The following is an 18,273-nucleotide window of genomic DNA, read 5'->3' as shown; positions in this document are numbered from 1 at the left end:
TTATTTCTAATCAAACCACAATGAATCCGCTTCTAAATTTAACGTCTCTTGTCTATTTTTTCGATGAAAGATAACATAAGACAATTGATGCATTCTGATACGAGAAACACTGCTGCATAGGTAGTTGTTTCCCCCACAGCGGCTGCCATTACGTTGATAGCAGGTAACACAGTAAAACATAACACAACACGTTCAGAATCATGGAATCTCTGATGTGTTTCGATAAACAATGGGCTGGAAGTCATTAATCACTCACCATATCGTTGTCATGCTCTTCCCTCAGCCAGTAACATCATCCATCACCCAGGGGGTCGATCGTGAGTGGAGTGGCCCTTGCTGGGGATGACCAGTGAGAGTGGAGAGGGTGTTGAGAAGGGGTGGTGAGAGTGGATTGGGTGGTGGTGGATGAGGAGTGGGTGATAGTGAGTGTGGAGTGGGTGATTATGATCGTGGAGTGGGTGTGGAAAGGGTGATGGTGGGCGTGGAGTGGGTGGTGGTGAGCGTGTGTAGTGGGTGGTAGTGGATTGGATGGTGGTGGGAGTGGAGTGAGTGATGGTGGCGTGGATTGGGTGGTGGTGGTGGACGAGGAGGGAATGGTGGTGGCGTGGAGTGGGCTGTGGTGGCGTGAACTGGGTGGTGGTGGACGGTGGTCCCACTTTATCACACTATGTCCTCAGGCTTCAACTGGTGAAGGATCCTGTTGATATAAAAATGAGAAACAAGGTGTAAGTTAATGGACTGAAGCAGGATTTAAGATTTTACCGCAGCAGCGGCTGGTTCATCGTGAACCCAACAACAGTTGTGTTGAAGGTAACACAAGGGTACACATGAAGCCTAGGAACTAGACCCGAAGGAAGATTAAAAGGAATACATCTAGATTTATATTATCTGCTGCAAGGAAATTTTGGATATTTGTTTAATACGTCTGGTGTCTTATTTTCATTAATTTAATACCTTGACATATCAAATAGGTTATTATATTCTCTATATATTCTTCAATAAATGGACACTAAAGTACACAGTCTTCAAGAAAGTGACCATAGGACTGACCACATACTCTGCCACTAGTTTGATCATCATCTGTGCTCAGTCAAACTGCCAGAAGTACTTATGACCAAGCCTAAGCCTGGCTTCTACAACTCGAGTTAGTTTTTCACATTGCAAGTTGCTCCATAAACGTACTTATTTGCGTTCATATTATCATAGTGAGTGATAGATCTACTCAGGCTTCTAACTGCATTCCAACAGCATTCAATTTCATTATTTACTTCTCTGTTGTAAATGAATGGCATACAATACCGACAAGATGAAAATTAGAAACATGTGCGACACCTGGGTATCTTTAATTGTAGACGTTTCGCCATCCACTGGCTTTAATCAATACAGATTCAATGACATAACTTGAAGACAGTAGAACTATATACAGAAGAAGAGGCAATCAGTCCCTCAGCGCCAGCTTCCTTGCTTGTGCTCCAGAATCTCTTCAACTACGGTGCTCTACACACCAACTCCGAGGCTGAGGGACTGATTACCTCATCTTCTGTACATAGTTCTACTGTCTTCAAGTTATGTCCTAGAATCTGTATTGATAAAGCCACTGGTTGGCGAAACGTCTACAATTAAAGATACCCAGGTGTCGCACTTGTGTCTAATTTTTATCATTTACTTCTCTACTAATATTATTCCCAATTCTAGCCACAGACGCACCAGAATTATATCTTAAATTGTATCTTTTCATTTTGCCTAAGTTCTTATTTTCTGTTCCTTGCATTTGTTAGTGCAGCTTGGAAGGTTCTGAGTAATTTTGGCATTCTACATTAACAATATGCTTTCCCAGTCCTTCTAGTTACACTTATTAAGTTTAGTTGTGGATGATGAAAGTATTCATGATGATATTTGTTAACAATTACGATGAAAGATTAACGTCTAATTTTTGTATTTTTTAATCTGTGAGCAAGTTCTGAATGGTGGCAACAAAATCATCATTAAATATTTGAGTGCTAGAGGGTTCATAATTCTTATATCATCGATCATAACAGTTAATGAAGTTATCTTAATGATCCAGGTTAAGAATAATTGTTTTCCTTATGTATGGAACAATATTAATTAACTAATGTGTGTGTATTGCTGAAAATGTATTTTTTACCCGTACACCTTTTCGATGTGTATGCCATTCAAGGTGTGCGGGTAATTTCTCGCTTCCCCCTCATGCTACAAAGAGAAAGTTAAAACGATGGAGTTTGGAGAATGAGCTTGAAGAATGTCCTGGGGGATAGACTGCGTCCCCATCAACCTAGGGTGAACTTGGAAGATGAGATGGAGGATGAAAAGCATATCACCTCCCACCCTAGGAGCTTGGGGAATGATGTTGGAGAAAGTGCAGCATCGCCTCATCTTGGGGCTTAGTTGAAGAAGTGGAAGGTTGATCCTTAAGGAGTTTGGTGGAGTTGATACCAGGAAGGTCGATCCTCGAGGAGTTTGGTGGAGTTGATACTAGGAAGGTCGATCCTCAAGGAGTTTGGTGGAGTTGATACTAGGAAGGTCGATCCTCAAGGAGTTTGGTGGAGTTGATACTAGGAAGGTCGATCCTCAAGGAGTTTGGTGGAGTTGATACTAGGAAAGTCGATCCTCAAGGAGTTTGGTGGAGTTGATACTGGGAAGGTCGATCCTGGAGTTTGGGAGTTGAGGCTAAGAAGGAAATCAAACAAGAAGAGCTGAGGACTTACAGCTGGGTCCTGGAGGAAGAGGGAGGGTGGAGTCGGAGGAGGGCGGGTGTTTTAGGTGTCTCATAAAGTCTAGGGAGAAGAGAGGAGGTTGGAGATTTGAGTCATTGAAATAATTTATTCGACACTTCAATAGAACACCTGTTAGTGTAACAGGTTCAGCCACGTGTTTGGCAGCCTTAACATTATTCACCATCACCACCATCAATACCATCACCACCATCACCACCATCACTACCATCACCACCATCACTTCCATCACTACCATCATCACCATCACTACCATCACTACCATCACCACCATCACTACCATCACCACCATCACTTCCATCACTTCCATAACTACCATCACCACCATCACTACCATCACTACCATCACTACCATCACCACCATCACTACCATCACTTCCATCACTACCATCACCACCATCACTACCATCACCACCATCACTACCATCACCACCATCACTTCCATCACTACCATCACTACCATCACCACCATTACTTCCATCACTACCATCACCACCATCACTACCATCACCACCATCAATACCATCACCACCATCACTTCCATCACTACCATAACCACCATCGCTTCTATCACTACCATCACTTCCATCACTTCCATCACCACCATCACTACCATCACCACCATCACTTCCATCACTACCATCACTTCCATCACTACCATCACCACCATCACTACCATCACCACCATCACTTCCATCACTACCATCATTACCATCATCAACATCACTTCCATCACTACCATCACCACCATCACTACCATCACCACCATCAATACCATCACCACCATCACTTCCATCACTACCATAACCACCATCGCTTCTATCACTACCATCACTTCCATCACTTCCATCACCACCATCACTACCATCACCACCATCAATACCATCACCACCATCACTTCCATCACTACCATAACCACCATCGCTTCCATCACTACCATCACTTCCATCACTTCCATCAGTACCATCACCATCACTACCATCACTACCATCATCACCATCAATACCATCACCACCATCACTTCCATCACTACCATCACTTCCATCACTACCATCACCACCATCACTTCCATCACTATCATCACTTCCATCACTACCATAACCACCATCACTTCCATCACTACCATCACTACCATCACCACCATCACTACCATCACTACCATCACCACCATCACTTTCATCACTACCATAATCACCATCACTACCATCACCACCATCACTATCATCACTGTCATCACCACCATCACTTCCATCACTACTATAACCACCATCACTTCCATCACTGCCATCAACACCATCACTACCATCACCACCATCACTACCATCACCACCCTCACTTCCATCATTATCATCACCATCACCACCATCACTACCATCACTTCCATCACTACCATCACCGCTATCGTCACCATCACCACCATTACTACCATCACTACCATCACACCATCTCTAACATCACTACCATCACCACCCTAACTATCATCGCCACCAACACCATCACTACAATCACCACCATCACTACCATCACTACCATCACCACCATCACTACCATCACTTCCATCACTACCATCACCACCATCACTACCATCACCACCATCACTACCATCACCACATCACTTCCATCACTACCATCATTACCATCATCACCATCACTTCCATCACTACCATCACCACCATCACTACCATCACCACCATCAATACCATCACCACCATCACTTCCATCACTACCATAACCACCATCGCTTCTATCACTACCATCACTTCCATCACCATCACTACCATAACCACCATCGCTTCTATCACTACCATCACTTCCATCACTTCCATCACCACCATCACTACCATAACCACCATCGCTTCTATCACTACCATCACTTCCATCACCACCATCACTACCATCACTACCATCACCACCATCACTTCCATCACTACCATCACTACCATCACCACCATCACTACCATCACCACCATCACTACCATCACTTCCATCACTACCATCACCACCATCACTACCATCACCATCACTACCATCACCACCATCACTTCCATCACTACCATCACCACCATTACTTCCATCACTACCATCACCACCATCATTACCATCACCACCATCAATACCATCACCACCATCACTTCCATCACTACCATAACCACCATCGCTTCCATCACTACCATCACTTCCATCACTTCCATCAGTACCATCACTACCATCACTACCATCATCACCATCAATACCATCACCACCATCACTTCCTCCACCCCATCACTACCATCACTTCCTCCACCCCATCACCACCATCACTTCCATCACTATCAACACTTCCATCACTACCATAACCACCATCACTTCCATCACTACCATCACCACCATCACTACCATCACTACCATCACCACCATCACTTTCATCACTACCATAATCACCATCACTACCATCACCACCATCACTTCCTCAACCTCATCACCACCATCACTTCCATCACTACTATAACCACCATCACTTCCATCACTGCCATCACCACCATCACTTCCTCCACACCATCACCACCATCACTTCCTCCACCCCATCACCACCATCACTTCCTCCACCCCATCACTACCATCACTTCCATCACTACCATCACCGCTATCGTCACCATCACCACCATTACTACCATCACTACCATCGCACCATCTCTAACATCACTTCCATCACCACCCTATCATCGCCACCAACACCATCACTACAATCACCACCACCACTACCATCACCACCATCACCACTATCACCACCATCACTACCATTACTACCATCACCAACATCACTACCATCGTCACCATCACAAGAATTCTACTACATCAACCATCACGACCATTACTCACCTTCATCATCATCATCACTACCATCCCTACCATCACCACTATCACCAGAGTCCCACTACATCAACCATCACCACCATTACTCACCATCATCACCATCACCACTATCACCAGAATCCCACTACATCAACCATCACTACCCATCATCATCATCACTACCATTGGTCATCGCCATCACCACGATTACTCACCATCACCACCATCGTTACCATCACCACCATCACTACCATCACTACCATCACCACCATCACTACCATCACCACCACCATCCTACCATCACTACCTAACCTAACTAATTATTCCCTCGTCAATGTCATAAATGTAAACTATGAACAACAATACGCCAATAACTGATCCTTGTGAGATTCCACTTGTGATGATTCCACTCAGATTCTGCCCCATTTTTGTAGACTCTGCTTCCTCATAATAATCTATCTTAAACTGAAAGACAAACGTTCTTTTAATGGCGACCAACTTTGGAATTTTCATATAAGCCAATATGATAGTAGCCTTTATGGAGATGTTTATTATAATATATTTTATATTATTTGAAAAAGCAGTAAACCATGAGAAGCATTGACAACGTTTCAGAAGACGAACTCACAACTAATTGTTCTGAATCCAACGATTCAATTTTTTTTAAACAAAGTCAGTGAAATTTCGAATTTGTACCTTCACAGTCGAGATTTATAGGGTGTCAGACTTCTTATGGAATGCATCAGCAATAATATTTTGAAGCCAATCAGACGAAGCATTCATTAGTTAAGTGAAAATCAGCAAAACCATGAATTTAATAAAACCTGTAAAGTGGGACTTGTACAGCCCGATAAAAATGCAAACCATCTTGGTTTCTGGCGATCACACCAGGCCTGAAAATTTGAAGCCTATTAGAAGAGGCGTTCTATGGTTGTAGCAGATATTCCAGTGATGCCTGGCTTTTTTTTTTTAACTAAATTTGCGTTCGCACAAACTAACCTTAGTGGTTATTATCCTGTCTGTAAGATGCATCAGCCCTAAAATATTGAAGCCATTCGGAAGAGGAAAACCCAAATTTACTTAATACTATTTAATGGGAATATTTTATTCACTATTTTACACGTAAAAATAGTCAACGTGCAACAACACTCTCTGAAGGGCACTCTTTTTTTTTTTTTTTTTTGAACCCATACCCATGTCACTAATCTTGGACGGGGTAATACATGGGACACTCGCATATTGCCAACAGTTTATGAATCTCGTCTGGCTTATCATACGCCACTTCTGGAAATCTAAAGTCGATCGGATGTTGCACGCTTATGCAATATATGAAATAAAAACGAAAAAGTTGGAAGAAGGAAAAAAAAGAACAAGAAAGGAGAAATTAATTCAGGAAACCACTTAATTAATGTACCCGTTTGTGGATACCTAATAATAATAATAATAATAATATTATTATTATTATTATTATTAATATCAATAACAATAATTAATAATAATAATAATAATAATAGACAACAATAATAACAATAAAAATAATAATTAATAATAATAATAATAATAATAGACAATAACAAAAATAATAATTAATAATAATAATAATAATAGACAACAATAATAACAATAAAAATAATAATTAATAATAATAATAATAATAATAATAATTTAATTCCAGATATAAACAACACTAATCCCCATCACCAGTCCAACAACACCTGCGCTGCAGAGTGAGCACGAGATAGTGAGGCTATTAACTGACTAGCCAAGGATCACCTGTAACAAAGTGATAAGCAAATTGATTCCAGATAATATTTTATAGCTGCTCACTGTGGAACCATCCCTCTCCCCTCCCACACCATGTCCCCTACCCAACCACCACCCACCCCAAACCCTACCCATTCCCTTAAATACACTACCATGCTCTCCCCTTCCCCACCCCACATCCACCCTCCCCTACTCCACCTTCACGGCTGACGTTCAAGTTTGCTTCTCTTATCTCTCGTCCTTCCTTATTGAGCTTCCACTCTGAACACTCAGAGACAAGCCTCTTATCTCTGGCTTACTGGCAGTGGTTGTTGGACATGCCAGGCTAACATTAACTTGAAGTAGGCCAGGTGTGTCAGTAGTCACCAGTGACACTACTTGTCTAGTATTATGTACACTGAAGTAGGCCACGTGTGTGAGTAGGCACCTGTGGACCTACCTGTCATTATGTACCTTGAAGCAGTCCAGGTGTGTCAGTAGTCACCTGTGGCACTGCCTGGCATTATGTACCTTGAAAGAGGCCAGGTGTCTGAGTAATGACTTTAGGTACTATCTGTCATGATGCATCTTGTGTGTGTATGTGTACTCACCTAGTTGTGGTTGCAGGGGTCAAGCCACAGCTCCTGGCTCCGCCTCTTCGCTGATCGCTACTAGGTCCACTCTCTTCCTGCTCCATGAGCTTTATCATACCTCTTCTTAAATCTATGCCTGGATCCTGCCTCCACTACATCACTCTCCGGATTGTTTCACTTCCTGGCAACTCTGTGACTGAATAAAATACTTCCTAACATCCTTGTGACTCATCTGAGTTTTCAACTTCCAGCTATGACTCCTTGTTGCTGTGTCCCATCTCTGAAACATTCTGTCCCTATTCACCTTGCCAATTCCTCTCAGTATTTTATACGTCGTTATCATGTCCCTCCTAGCCCTCATATCCTCCTGTGTCATCAGGTTTAGTTCCCCTAATATCTCCCCATAGGACATACCTCTTAGTTCCGCGACTAGTTTTGCTGCAAACTTTTGCACTTTCTTTAATTTCCTGATGTGCATGACCAGGTGTGGGTTCCATACTGGTGCTACATACTCCAATATGGGTCTGACTTACAGTATACAGTGTCGTGAATGAATGCTTACTTAGATGTCGAAATGTTATTCTCAGGGTTGCCAGGCGCCCATATGCTGCAGCAGTTATTTGGTTGATGTGCGCCTCAGGAGATGCATTCGGTAAGATACTCATCCCAAGATCCTTTTCCTTGTGTGAGGTTTGCAGCCTTTCACCCCAGAACCTGTAGTCCGTCTGGGGTCTTCTATGCCCTTCTCCAAGCTTCATAACTTTGCACTCGGTGGGGTTAAACTCCAGGAGTCATTTGTCGGACCAATCTTGTAGCCCCTCTAGATCCCTTTGCAGTCTTTCCTGATCCTCGTCCGCTTGTATTCTCCTCATTAGTTTCACGTCGTCTGCGAACAGGGTGTTTGCGTGCGTGCGTGCGTGTGTGTGCGTGTGTTCTTACCAATTTACCTATTTGTTCTTATCTATTTGTGGTTGTAGGGGTCCAATCACAGCTCCTGGCCCCGCCGCTCCACTGGTCGCCACTAGGTCCACTCTTCCCCTGCTCCATGAGCTTCATCGTATCTCTTCTATGTATGGATCCTGCCTCCACTACATCACCCTCCAGATTATTCACTTCCTGACAACTCTATGGCCGAAGAAACACTTCCTAACATTCCTGTGACTCATCTGAGCTTTCAACTTCCAGTTGTGATCCCTTGTTGCTGTGTCCCATCTCTGAAACATTCCGCCCCTGTCCACCTTGTCAATTCTTCTCGGTATTTTGTATATCGTTATCATGTCCTCCCTATGTCTCCTGTCTTCCAGTGTCATAAGGTCGATTTTCCTTAACCTCTCAAGGTAGGATATGCCCGGTAGCTCCGGAACTAGTTTTGTTGCAAACTTTCTCTAATTTCTTGACGTGCTTGACTAGGTGTGGGTTCCATACTGGTGCTGTGTTTGCGAGGAGGGGGATGGGAGGGGGATGGGAGGGGGATGGGTGGGGGAGGGGGAGGGAGAGGGTTGAACCTGATTATGTATTTATTGTTATCAGGGTAGAAAGCTATTTTTTAAACACACCGGTGGACTCTAACCGAGGAAGTCTGACCCAGACTTCACTATCACTCCCTTCGTCACCATCTTACCAGAGGTGTGCAGATATTACCACTCAGATGACTCCTCCTGAGAGAGAGAGAGAGAGAGAGAGAGAGAGAGAGAGAGAGAGAGAGAGAGAGAGAGAGAGAGAGAGAGAGAGAGAGGGAGAGAGAGAGAGAAGGCCAGACAAGGTTATCTGCCTGATGAACTCATTCCACCTCTAAATCGACAGGATGGGACCACCTCTACTAGTGGTCATGAGAAGGCGGACCTCTTTGCTGAACACTTTGCTACCAAAATGCAAGTTCCTGATCCAGCAAGGGACCTTCTTTGGCTAGCTGCAAGAACTGTGTCAAAACTGTCAGTGGTGACAATAAGGCAGGAGGAGGTGCATTTCCTTCTTAAATCGCTTGACCAAGAAAAGGCTGTGGGCCCAGACAAGTTGAGCCCAAGATTGCTGAGAAGATGTGCAGACCAGCTAGCAGCACCTCTAACTCGCATCTTTCAGCACTGCCTAGTTCAGTGTAAATGGCCCTCTCTATGGAAAGATGCAAATGTAGCCCCTGTTCACAAAAAGAAGAGCAGAGCAGAAATCAGCAACTACAGACCAGTGTCACTCCTGTCAATCACTGGTAAGATCCTTGAGACAATAATCTCAAGACAAATGACAGAGTTTTTTGACTACCACTCACTACTTTGTGATCGTCAATATGGCTTCAGGAAAGGTTACTCTGCTGCGGATCTGTTGTTAAACCTCTCCACTAAGTGGCACCAGTCACTGGATGAACCCAAAGTCAGCTGTGTGGTGGCACTGGACATTGCTGGCGCTTTCGACTGGGTGTGGCACCAGGGCCTCTTAGCAAAACTTCAAGCACTGGGAATTGCAGGCTCTACACTATGTCTCCTCAGTGATTACTTTCATGGTAGATCTCTAAGTGCAGTTCTCAATGGAACGGAATCAGCAAGACATCCTATTGGGGCAAGTGTTCCACAAAGAAGCGTGCTGGGACCATTGTTATGGAATGTCTACTTCAACGACCTTCTTCATCTCATCCCAGAATCCCATGCATATGCAGACGACTGTACACTGACATTCACTTATCCAAGAGAAGAAACGCCAGCTGCTCTAAGCTACATCAATCACCAGCTAAGAGCTATATCAGCTTGGGGAAATAGATGGCAAGTAACATTTGCACCTGAGAAAACGCAAATAATGATCGTCTCTAGGCACCATGATGGTAATGCTGGTGCAGTAGTAAGAATGAATGGGAGGGTGTTGGCACCTGGAGAAGAAGTTGATATCCTTGGGGTGAAATTTGACTCCAAACTAACCATGAAGAACCATGTTGTAAATCTTGCAAACAAGGCAGTCAGGAAGCTTACAGCACTTCGCCGTATCTGGCATCTGCTTGACAGTAGGGGTTGCAAGATTCTGTACGAGGCACAAGTACGCTCACACCTTGAGTATGCTCCACTTTCTTGGTTTGCCTGCCCCCCACCCTCTCATCTGCGACTGCCTGACAGAGTAGAGAACAGAGCAAGACGTCTCATCTCTCGCCTGGACCCATCCTGGATAGATCTGTCATTTCAGCAGAGCCTTCAACACAGGAGGGATGTGGGTGGCCTTACTGTTATGTACAAGGCCAATATTGTCAAAGTACCACACTTGGATCCACTTCGAGGACAGCGTGAAACAAGCTTTTATGCCACAAAACGGGCAGAAAGTAGCAACTTCACTCTGGCTGTACCCTTCTCCAGAACATCACTCCATCTGAGATCATACATACCCAGGATGACTCGAGTATGGAACACATTCGTACAGCATAATGATGTCAACGAGATAAAGTCAGTTGATCAAATGAAAATGCTGGCCCACAGATGGCTCCAACTTCATCCTGTTCCCTACTTGTATGTCTCATAACAATAAAAATGCTTTCAAATGAGCTGATGTAGGTAAGAGCTCTTAGCTTGTCAATAAAGTTGGGAATCCTTAACCTGTAAATAGCTTGTCAATAAAACTAGGGATCCTTAACCTTGTCAAACCCTGTGTAAAAGAGAGAGAGAGAGAGAGAGAGAGAGAGAGAGAGAGAGAGAGAGAGAGAGAGAGAGAGAGAGAGAGAGAGAGAGAGAGAGAGAGAGAGAGAGAGAGAGAGAGAGATTGAACGAACCGTTGCATCATGGTCCTCCCAGAATCTCTCGGTAAACAAAACAATTTCGTCTCGTACATTATTTACATAAATACGTTGATTTACATTTATCTTACTAACTCAGTACTGTATATAATAAATAATAGTATTCACTGTTTGCATGACCATAATATAAAACATTAAGTATTTACAAGGGAAAATGCACACAATGTTTACTTAAATGCTTATGAAAACTTTAAATACATAAAAAAATACGTTGTCCAGTCACTCTAGCAGAGAGGAAGTTTTTGAAATGGCAGTTTCATCCCCCAACATTAGGCTGATGCTAGACCATGCACCGACAGCGAAATGCATTACAAAACTCATAGTTTTAATTTAATCTCATATTTAAAACACAAAACGGACCAACAACATCCTGCCAGCCAGAACACTGCTGATAATTGCCTCCTTGGAGAGCATAGGACGAAAACTCTAGCCTTTGAGGGAGAAGTCTTAGTGGATGGCAGTGAGGATGCTGCTGTGCCACCTACAACGCTCTGACCATCCCATAACATTGGGTGATAGTTTTGTTATTATCTGTTTTCTCGCTTCCCCTTATGATCTCATATGTAGTTATCATGTTTTTCCTTCCTTAATAGCTGGCCAACCAAGGCAATTCCAGTGTTTTCAATGTTTTTATATTTTACCTGCATGTTTTTGTTCTGTTGGTATTGACACATCGCTGATGCGGCGTCTTCCTCTCTATCACCTCTCCGCAGTTTTTCAAGTCTGCTATAGCATGATGCTGACAATGAGGATGATGATGATGTCCTTGATGATGATAATGAGGATGAATATAATAATATTAATAATAATAATGCAAATAGTAATAATAATAATAATAATAATAATAATAATAATAATAATAATAATAATAAGTTCTAAAGTAGGAGAAACTTTTAGAGAGGGTGTGGTAGGTAAGTTTGGGGTGCCAGGTGTAAATGATAATGGGAGCCTTTGATTGAACTTTGTATAGAAAGGGGTTTAGTTATAGGTAATATGTATTTTAAGAGAAAGAGGATAAATAAGTATACAAGATATGATGTAGGGCGAAATGACAGTAGATAAAAGACTGTTGAGTAGACTTCAGGATGTACATGTTTATAGAGGAGCCACAGATATATCAGATCACTTTCTAGTTGTAGCTACACTGAGAGTAAAAGGTAGATGGGATACAAGGAAAATAGAAGCAGAAAGTAAGAGAGAGGTGAAGATGTATAAACTAAATGAGGAGTCAGATACGGTAAGATATAAACAACTATTGTAGGATAGATGAACTAGTGAGAATATAGGCAATGGGGTCGAAGGTGTATGGGGTAGGTTTAAGAATGTAGTGTTAGAGTGTTCAGCAGAAGTTTGTGGTTACAGGAAAGTGGGTGCGGGAGTGAAGAAGAGCGATAAGTGGAATGATGATGTAAAGAGAGTACCAAGAGAGAAAAAGTTAGCATATGAGCGGTTTTTACAAAGTAGAAGTGATGCAAGGAGGGAAGAGTATATGGAGAGAAAATGAGAGGTTAAGAGAGTGGTGAAGCAATGAAAAAAGAGAGAAAAATAGAGTGTGTGATGTTATCAACACATTTTTTTGAAAATAAGAAAAAAGTTTTGGAGTGAGATTAATAAGTTGATGAACCCTGGGGAACAAATGGATTTGATAGTTAAAAATGGGAGAGGAGAGTTATTAAATGAAGAGTTAGAGGTATCGGGAAGATGGAGGGAATATTTTGAAGAATTGTTAAATGCTGATGAAGATAGGGAAGCTGTGATTTCATGCATACGGCAAGGAGGAATAACATCTTGTAGGAGTGAGGAAGAGCCAGTTGTGAGTGTGGGGAAAGTTTGTGAGGCAGTGGGTAGAATGAAAGGGGGAAAGGCAGCTGGGATTGATGGGATAAAGATAGAAATGTTAAAAGCAAGTGGGGATATAGTTTTGGAGTGGTTGGTGCTATTATTTAATAAATGTATTGAAGAGGGTAACATACCTAGGGATTGGCAGAGAGCATGCATAGTTCCTCTGTATAAAGGCAAAGGGGCTAAAAGAAAGTGCAAAAATTATAGGGGAACAAGTCTGTTGAGTATACTTGGTAAAGTGTATAGTAGAGTTATTATTGAAAGAATTAAGAGTAAGACGGAGAGCGGGATAGCAGATGAACAAGGAGGCTTCAGGAGGGGTAGGGGGTGTGTAGACCAAGTGTTTACAGTGAAACATAGGTGAACAGTATTTAGATAAGGCTATAGAGGTTTTTGTGGCATTTATGGATTTGGAAAAGGCATATGACAAGGTGGATAGAGGGCAATTTGGCAGATGTTGCAGGTGTATGGTATAAGAAGTAGGTTACTGAAAGCAGTGAAGAGTTTTTATGAGGATAGTGAGGCTCAGGTTAGAGTATGTAGGAGAGAAGGAGATTATTTCCCAGTGAAAGTAGGCCCAAGACAAGGATGTGTGATGTCACCGTGGTTGTTCATTATATTTATAGATGGGGTTGTAAGAGAAGTGAATGCTCAGGTGTTGGCAAGAGTTGCTCTTTGCTGATGACACTGTTCTTTTGGGAGATTCTGAAGAGAAGTTGCAGAGGTTGGTCGATGAATTTGGAAGAGTATGTAAAAGAAGAAAATTAAAAGTGAATATAGGAAAGAGTAAGGTGATGTGGATAACAAAAAGATTAGGTGACGAAAGATTGGATGCCAGATTGGAGGGAGAGAGTATGGAGGAGGTGAATGTTTTTAGATATTTAGGAGTGGACGTGTCACCAGATAGGTCTTTGAAGGATGAGGCGAATCATATAATTGATGAGGGGAAAAGGGTGAGTAGTGCACTTAGGAGTCTGTGGAGACAAAGAACTTTGTCCTTGGAAGCAAAGAGGGGAATGTATGAGAGTATAGTTGTACCAACACTCTTATATGGGTGTGAAGCATGGGTCATGAATATTGCAACGAGGTGGAGGTTGGAGGCAGTGGAGATGTCATGTCTGAGGGCAATGTGGTGGTGTGATTATAATGCAGTTTGGAAATTAGGAGAAGGTGTGGGATTACGAAAACTATTATCCAGAGGGCTGAGGAGGGATTGTTTAGGTGGTTCGGACATGTAGAGAGAATGAAACAAAACAGAAAGACTTCGAGAGTGTATAAATCTGTAGTGGAGGGAGGGCGGGGTAAGGGTCGGCCTAGGAAGGGTTGGAGCGAGGGGTTAATGGAGGTTTTGTGTGCGAGGTGCTTGGACTTTTAGCAAGCATGCGTGAGCGTATTTGATAGGAGTGAATGGAGACAAATTGTTTTTAATACTTGATGTGCTGTTGGAGTGTGAGCAAAGTAACATCTATGAAGGGATTCAGGGAAACCGGCAGGCCGGACTTGAGTCCTGGAGATGGGAAGTACAGTGTCTGCACTCTGAAGGAGGGGTGTTAATGTTGCAGTTTTATAACTGTAATGTAAAGCATCCCACTGGCAAGACAGTGATGGAGTGAATGATGACGAAAGTTTTTCTTTTTCGGGCCACCCTGCCTTGGTGGGAATCGGCCGATGTGTTAATAAAATAATAATAATAATAATAATAATAATAACAACAACAACAACAACAACAATAATGATAATAATGTATAAATGCTGGTAGAATTACCGACAATATGTAAAGTAAAAGGACACAAGTGCAACTAATGTGACATTTTATTGTAGCAACTTTTCGCTCTCTAGGAACTTTATCAAGCTGTTGTAAACAATACATGGACACAGAGGGTATATATAGGCTCAGAGTGAGGTGCAATACTAGTGGTAGTAGTAGTAGTAGTGATGTAATTTGTATTACTACTACTACTACAACTTATATCACTACTACTACTACTACTACCAGTAGTATTGCACCTCACTCTAAGCCTATATATACCCTCTGTGTCCATGCATTGTTTATAACGGCTTGATAAAGCTCCTGGAGAGCGAAACGTTGCCACATTGACAGATTAGTTGCACTTGTTTTGTTTTACTTTAAATTATAATAATGCAAATAATAATAATAATAATAATAATAATAATAATAATAATACAAGTGATTTTTTCGGGGGTAATCTTTCTTCTAGATCTGTCAAGTCCGACACTAATTTTGTTTTAAGCAAAGGTCGTCTCTCACCATTTATTCAGTCTTTTTCTTGCCATAAACCTACTGACATCACAGTTCAAATGATTCTCCAAACTGCGGCATCCCCACCGCTCCTTCAGAGTAACAGCACTCTACATACTTCCCACTTCCAGGACTTAAGTCCGACTAACCGGTTTCTCTGAACCCCTTCATAAATGTTACCTTGCTTACACTCCAACAGCATGTCAAATTACGACAAAAAAAAAAAACTTGCTCCACTTCTATCTAATAAGTACACACAAGTCTGATGGGTGTCCAAGTCCCTTAGACACAAAACCTCTTTTACCCCCTCCATCCTTTTTCTAGAGTGATCCCTACCCCTTCTTCCCTCCAGTCCAGATTTATATGCCTTTCTAGTCATTCAGACCACCTCAAAAATCCTTCCTCCTCCCTCTGATAATACTTTTGGTAACCCCACACCACCTATTCTCCAAGCTACTAATTTTCGGCATAATATTCACACCACACATTGCCCTCAAACATAACATCTCCACTGCCTCCTCCTCCTCCTTGTTGAAAAGTTAAAAACCCACGTTTCACACTCATATAAGAAAGTACCACTTGAGTATACGCTGGAACATTTGCCTATTTGCCTCAATGGATAAATTTCTATCTCTACACATGCTTCTGTGTCCACCTACTTTCTCCCCTCGTCAACTTTCGTAGACCTTGCCGTCATCATGTCCACTCCCTAAAATTTAAACACATTTACTCCCTCCACACTTCCTCCTTTCAATTTGCTATTCAGTTTTTAATTACCTAGATTTTTTGTTACTCTCTTCGCCTTGCAAATTCCTAAGCTCTCTTTTAATTTCCTTCCCTTCTAAAACCATCTGTAGACCTTTGCAACTTCTCTTCAGAATCTCCCAAAAGCACTGTGTCATCGGCAAAAAACTGCAGCTGTGACATCACCCACTTTGCTTTAGATTCTTTAACTTTTAATCCCTCATATCTCTCCAACACCCTAATATTCACTACTTTTACTGGAAAATAATCTCCTTCTCTCATACATACCCCAACCTGAGCCTCACTATCCTCGTAAAAACTCTTAATTGCTTTCAGTAACCTACCACCTATTCCATACACTTGCAGCATCTGCCACACTGCCTATTCCAAATCCATAAATGAAAGGAAATGTTTCTTACATTTATTTAAGTTTTGTTCATTTATATGCTTCAATGTAAGTACGTGGTCTACACATCCCCTACCCTTCATTAAACTTCGTTGTTCTTCTGTCTTATCCTTAATTCTTTCAATATCTCTAGAATACACTTTACCCGGTACACCCAACAGGCTAATTCTTTTATAATTCATATATACTTTTTCATCCCTCTTGCCCACTTTCATGCAAAACTCGCTTAACATTTACCAAAATCTCTCTCCCTTCCACACTGCTCTCTTCCCTAGATGCATAAACACTTAGTATAGTCCACTTTTGGCAACCCACTTTTATTTTAATCCACATGATCCTTGAATGTATACAGGTATATTCCCCTTTCTCTTTATATGAATGATCATTTAATATTAAAGCTATACATTCCTCAGTTCTGATTATCTTAGATACACCTGACCTAATCATATTTACTTCTCTCCACTGAAATTCTCCCACACCATTTAGCTTTGTTTCGCTTAGGGCTGGAACATCAAGCTTCTTTCACTCATAACATTCACAAAGCCCATGCAAACATCCAAACAACTTATTTTTCTCCAATTTAATAATTAACATAGGAGAAGGGGTTATTAGCCTCTTCCTCAAGGTATTTTAATCGCCTTGTACGACACGCAATGGCTTACGGAGGAAGGATTCTTCTCCATGTAGGTGGAGAAGAATCTTCCTTTGACAACTCACAACTACCTTAGAATACTTGAACAGTTATCTCGGTACACCTCACAACATTCCCAATACTCCTCACAATTATCCCAGTATACGTCACAACTATTCTAGCATACCTCAAAACTATCCCAGGATATCTCACAATTTTCCATTATTCCTTACAAACATCAGAGTACATATCACAGCTATCCCAGAATGTCTCTCAACTATTCCAATATACCTCACAACTATCCCAGTATAACTCACAACTATCCCAGTATACTTCACAACTATCCCAGTATACCTCACAACTATCCCAGTATATCTCGCATCTCTTCCATTATACCTCATAGCCATCAGAACACATATCACATCTATCCCAGTATGTCTCACAACTATTCCAGTATAACTCACATCTCTCCCAGTATACCTCACATCTATCCCAGTATACCTCACAACTATCAAAGTATACCACACAACAACTATTCCAGGGTACTTCACATCTATCCCGGTATGCCTCACAATTATCCCGGTTTACCTCACAACTATCCCAGTATAACTCACAATTATCCCAGTATACACCTCACAACTATCCTAGTATACTTAACAGTCATCTACGTACACCTTAGAACTTTCCTAGTATATCTCACAAGTAT

General features: G+C 41.9%; 1 long non-coding RNA gene across 1 annotated transcript in view; it reads right to left on the bottom strand.

Annotated features, from left to right (window-relative positions):
- Window positions 1-227: 227 nt before the first annotated feature.
- Window positions 228-18,273, bottom strand: part of LOC138853347 (uncharacterized) — a 326,886-nt gene continuing 308,840 nt past the window's right edge. Inside the window, exon 3 of the long non-coding RNA XR_011392552.1 lies at window positions 228-697. This is a non-coding gene — a long non-coding RNA (uncharacterized lncRNA). The remainder of the gene's footprint in view (window positions 698-18,273) is intronic.

Source organism: Cherax quadricarinatus, chromosome 2 (genome assembly GCF_038502225.1).
Source record: "Cherax quadricarinatus isolate ZL_2023a chromosome 2, ASM3850222v1, whole genome shotgun sequence".
In the NCBI taxonomy this organism is placed as follows: Eukaryota; Metazoa; Arthropoda; class Malacostraca; order Decapoda; family Parastacidae; genus Cherax; species Cherax quadricarinatus.
Note: the sequence above shows the minus strand (reverse complement) of the source record. Positions and strands in the feature narration are given on the sequence as shown.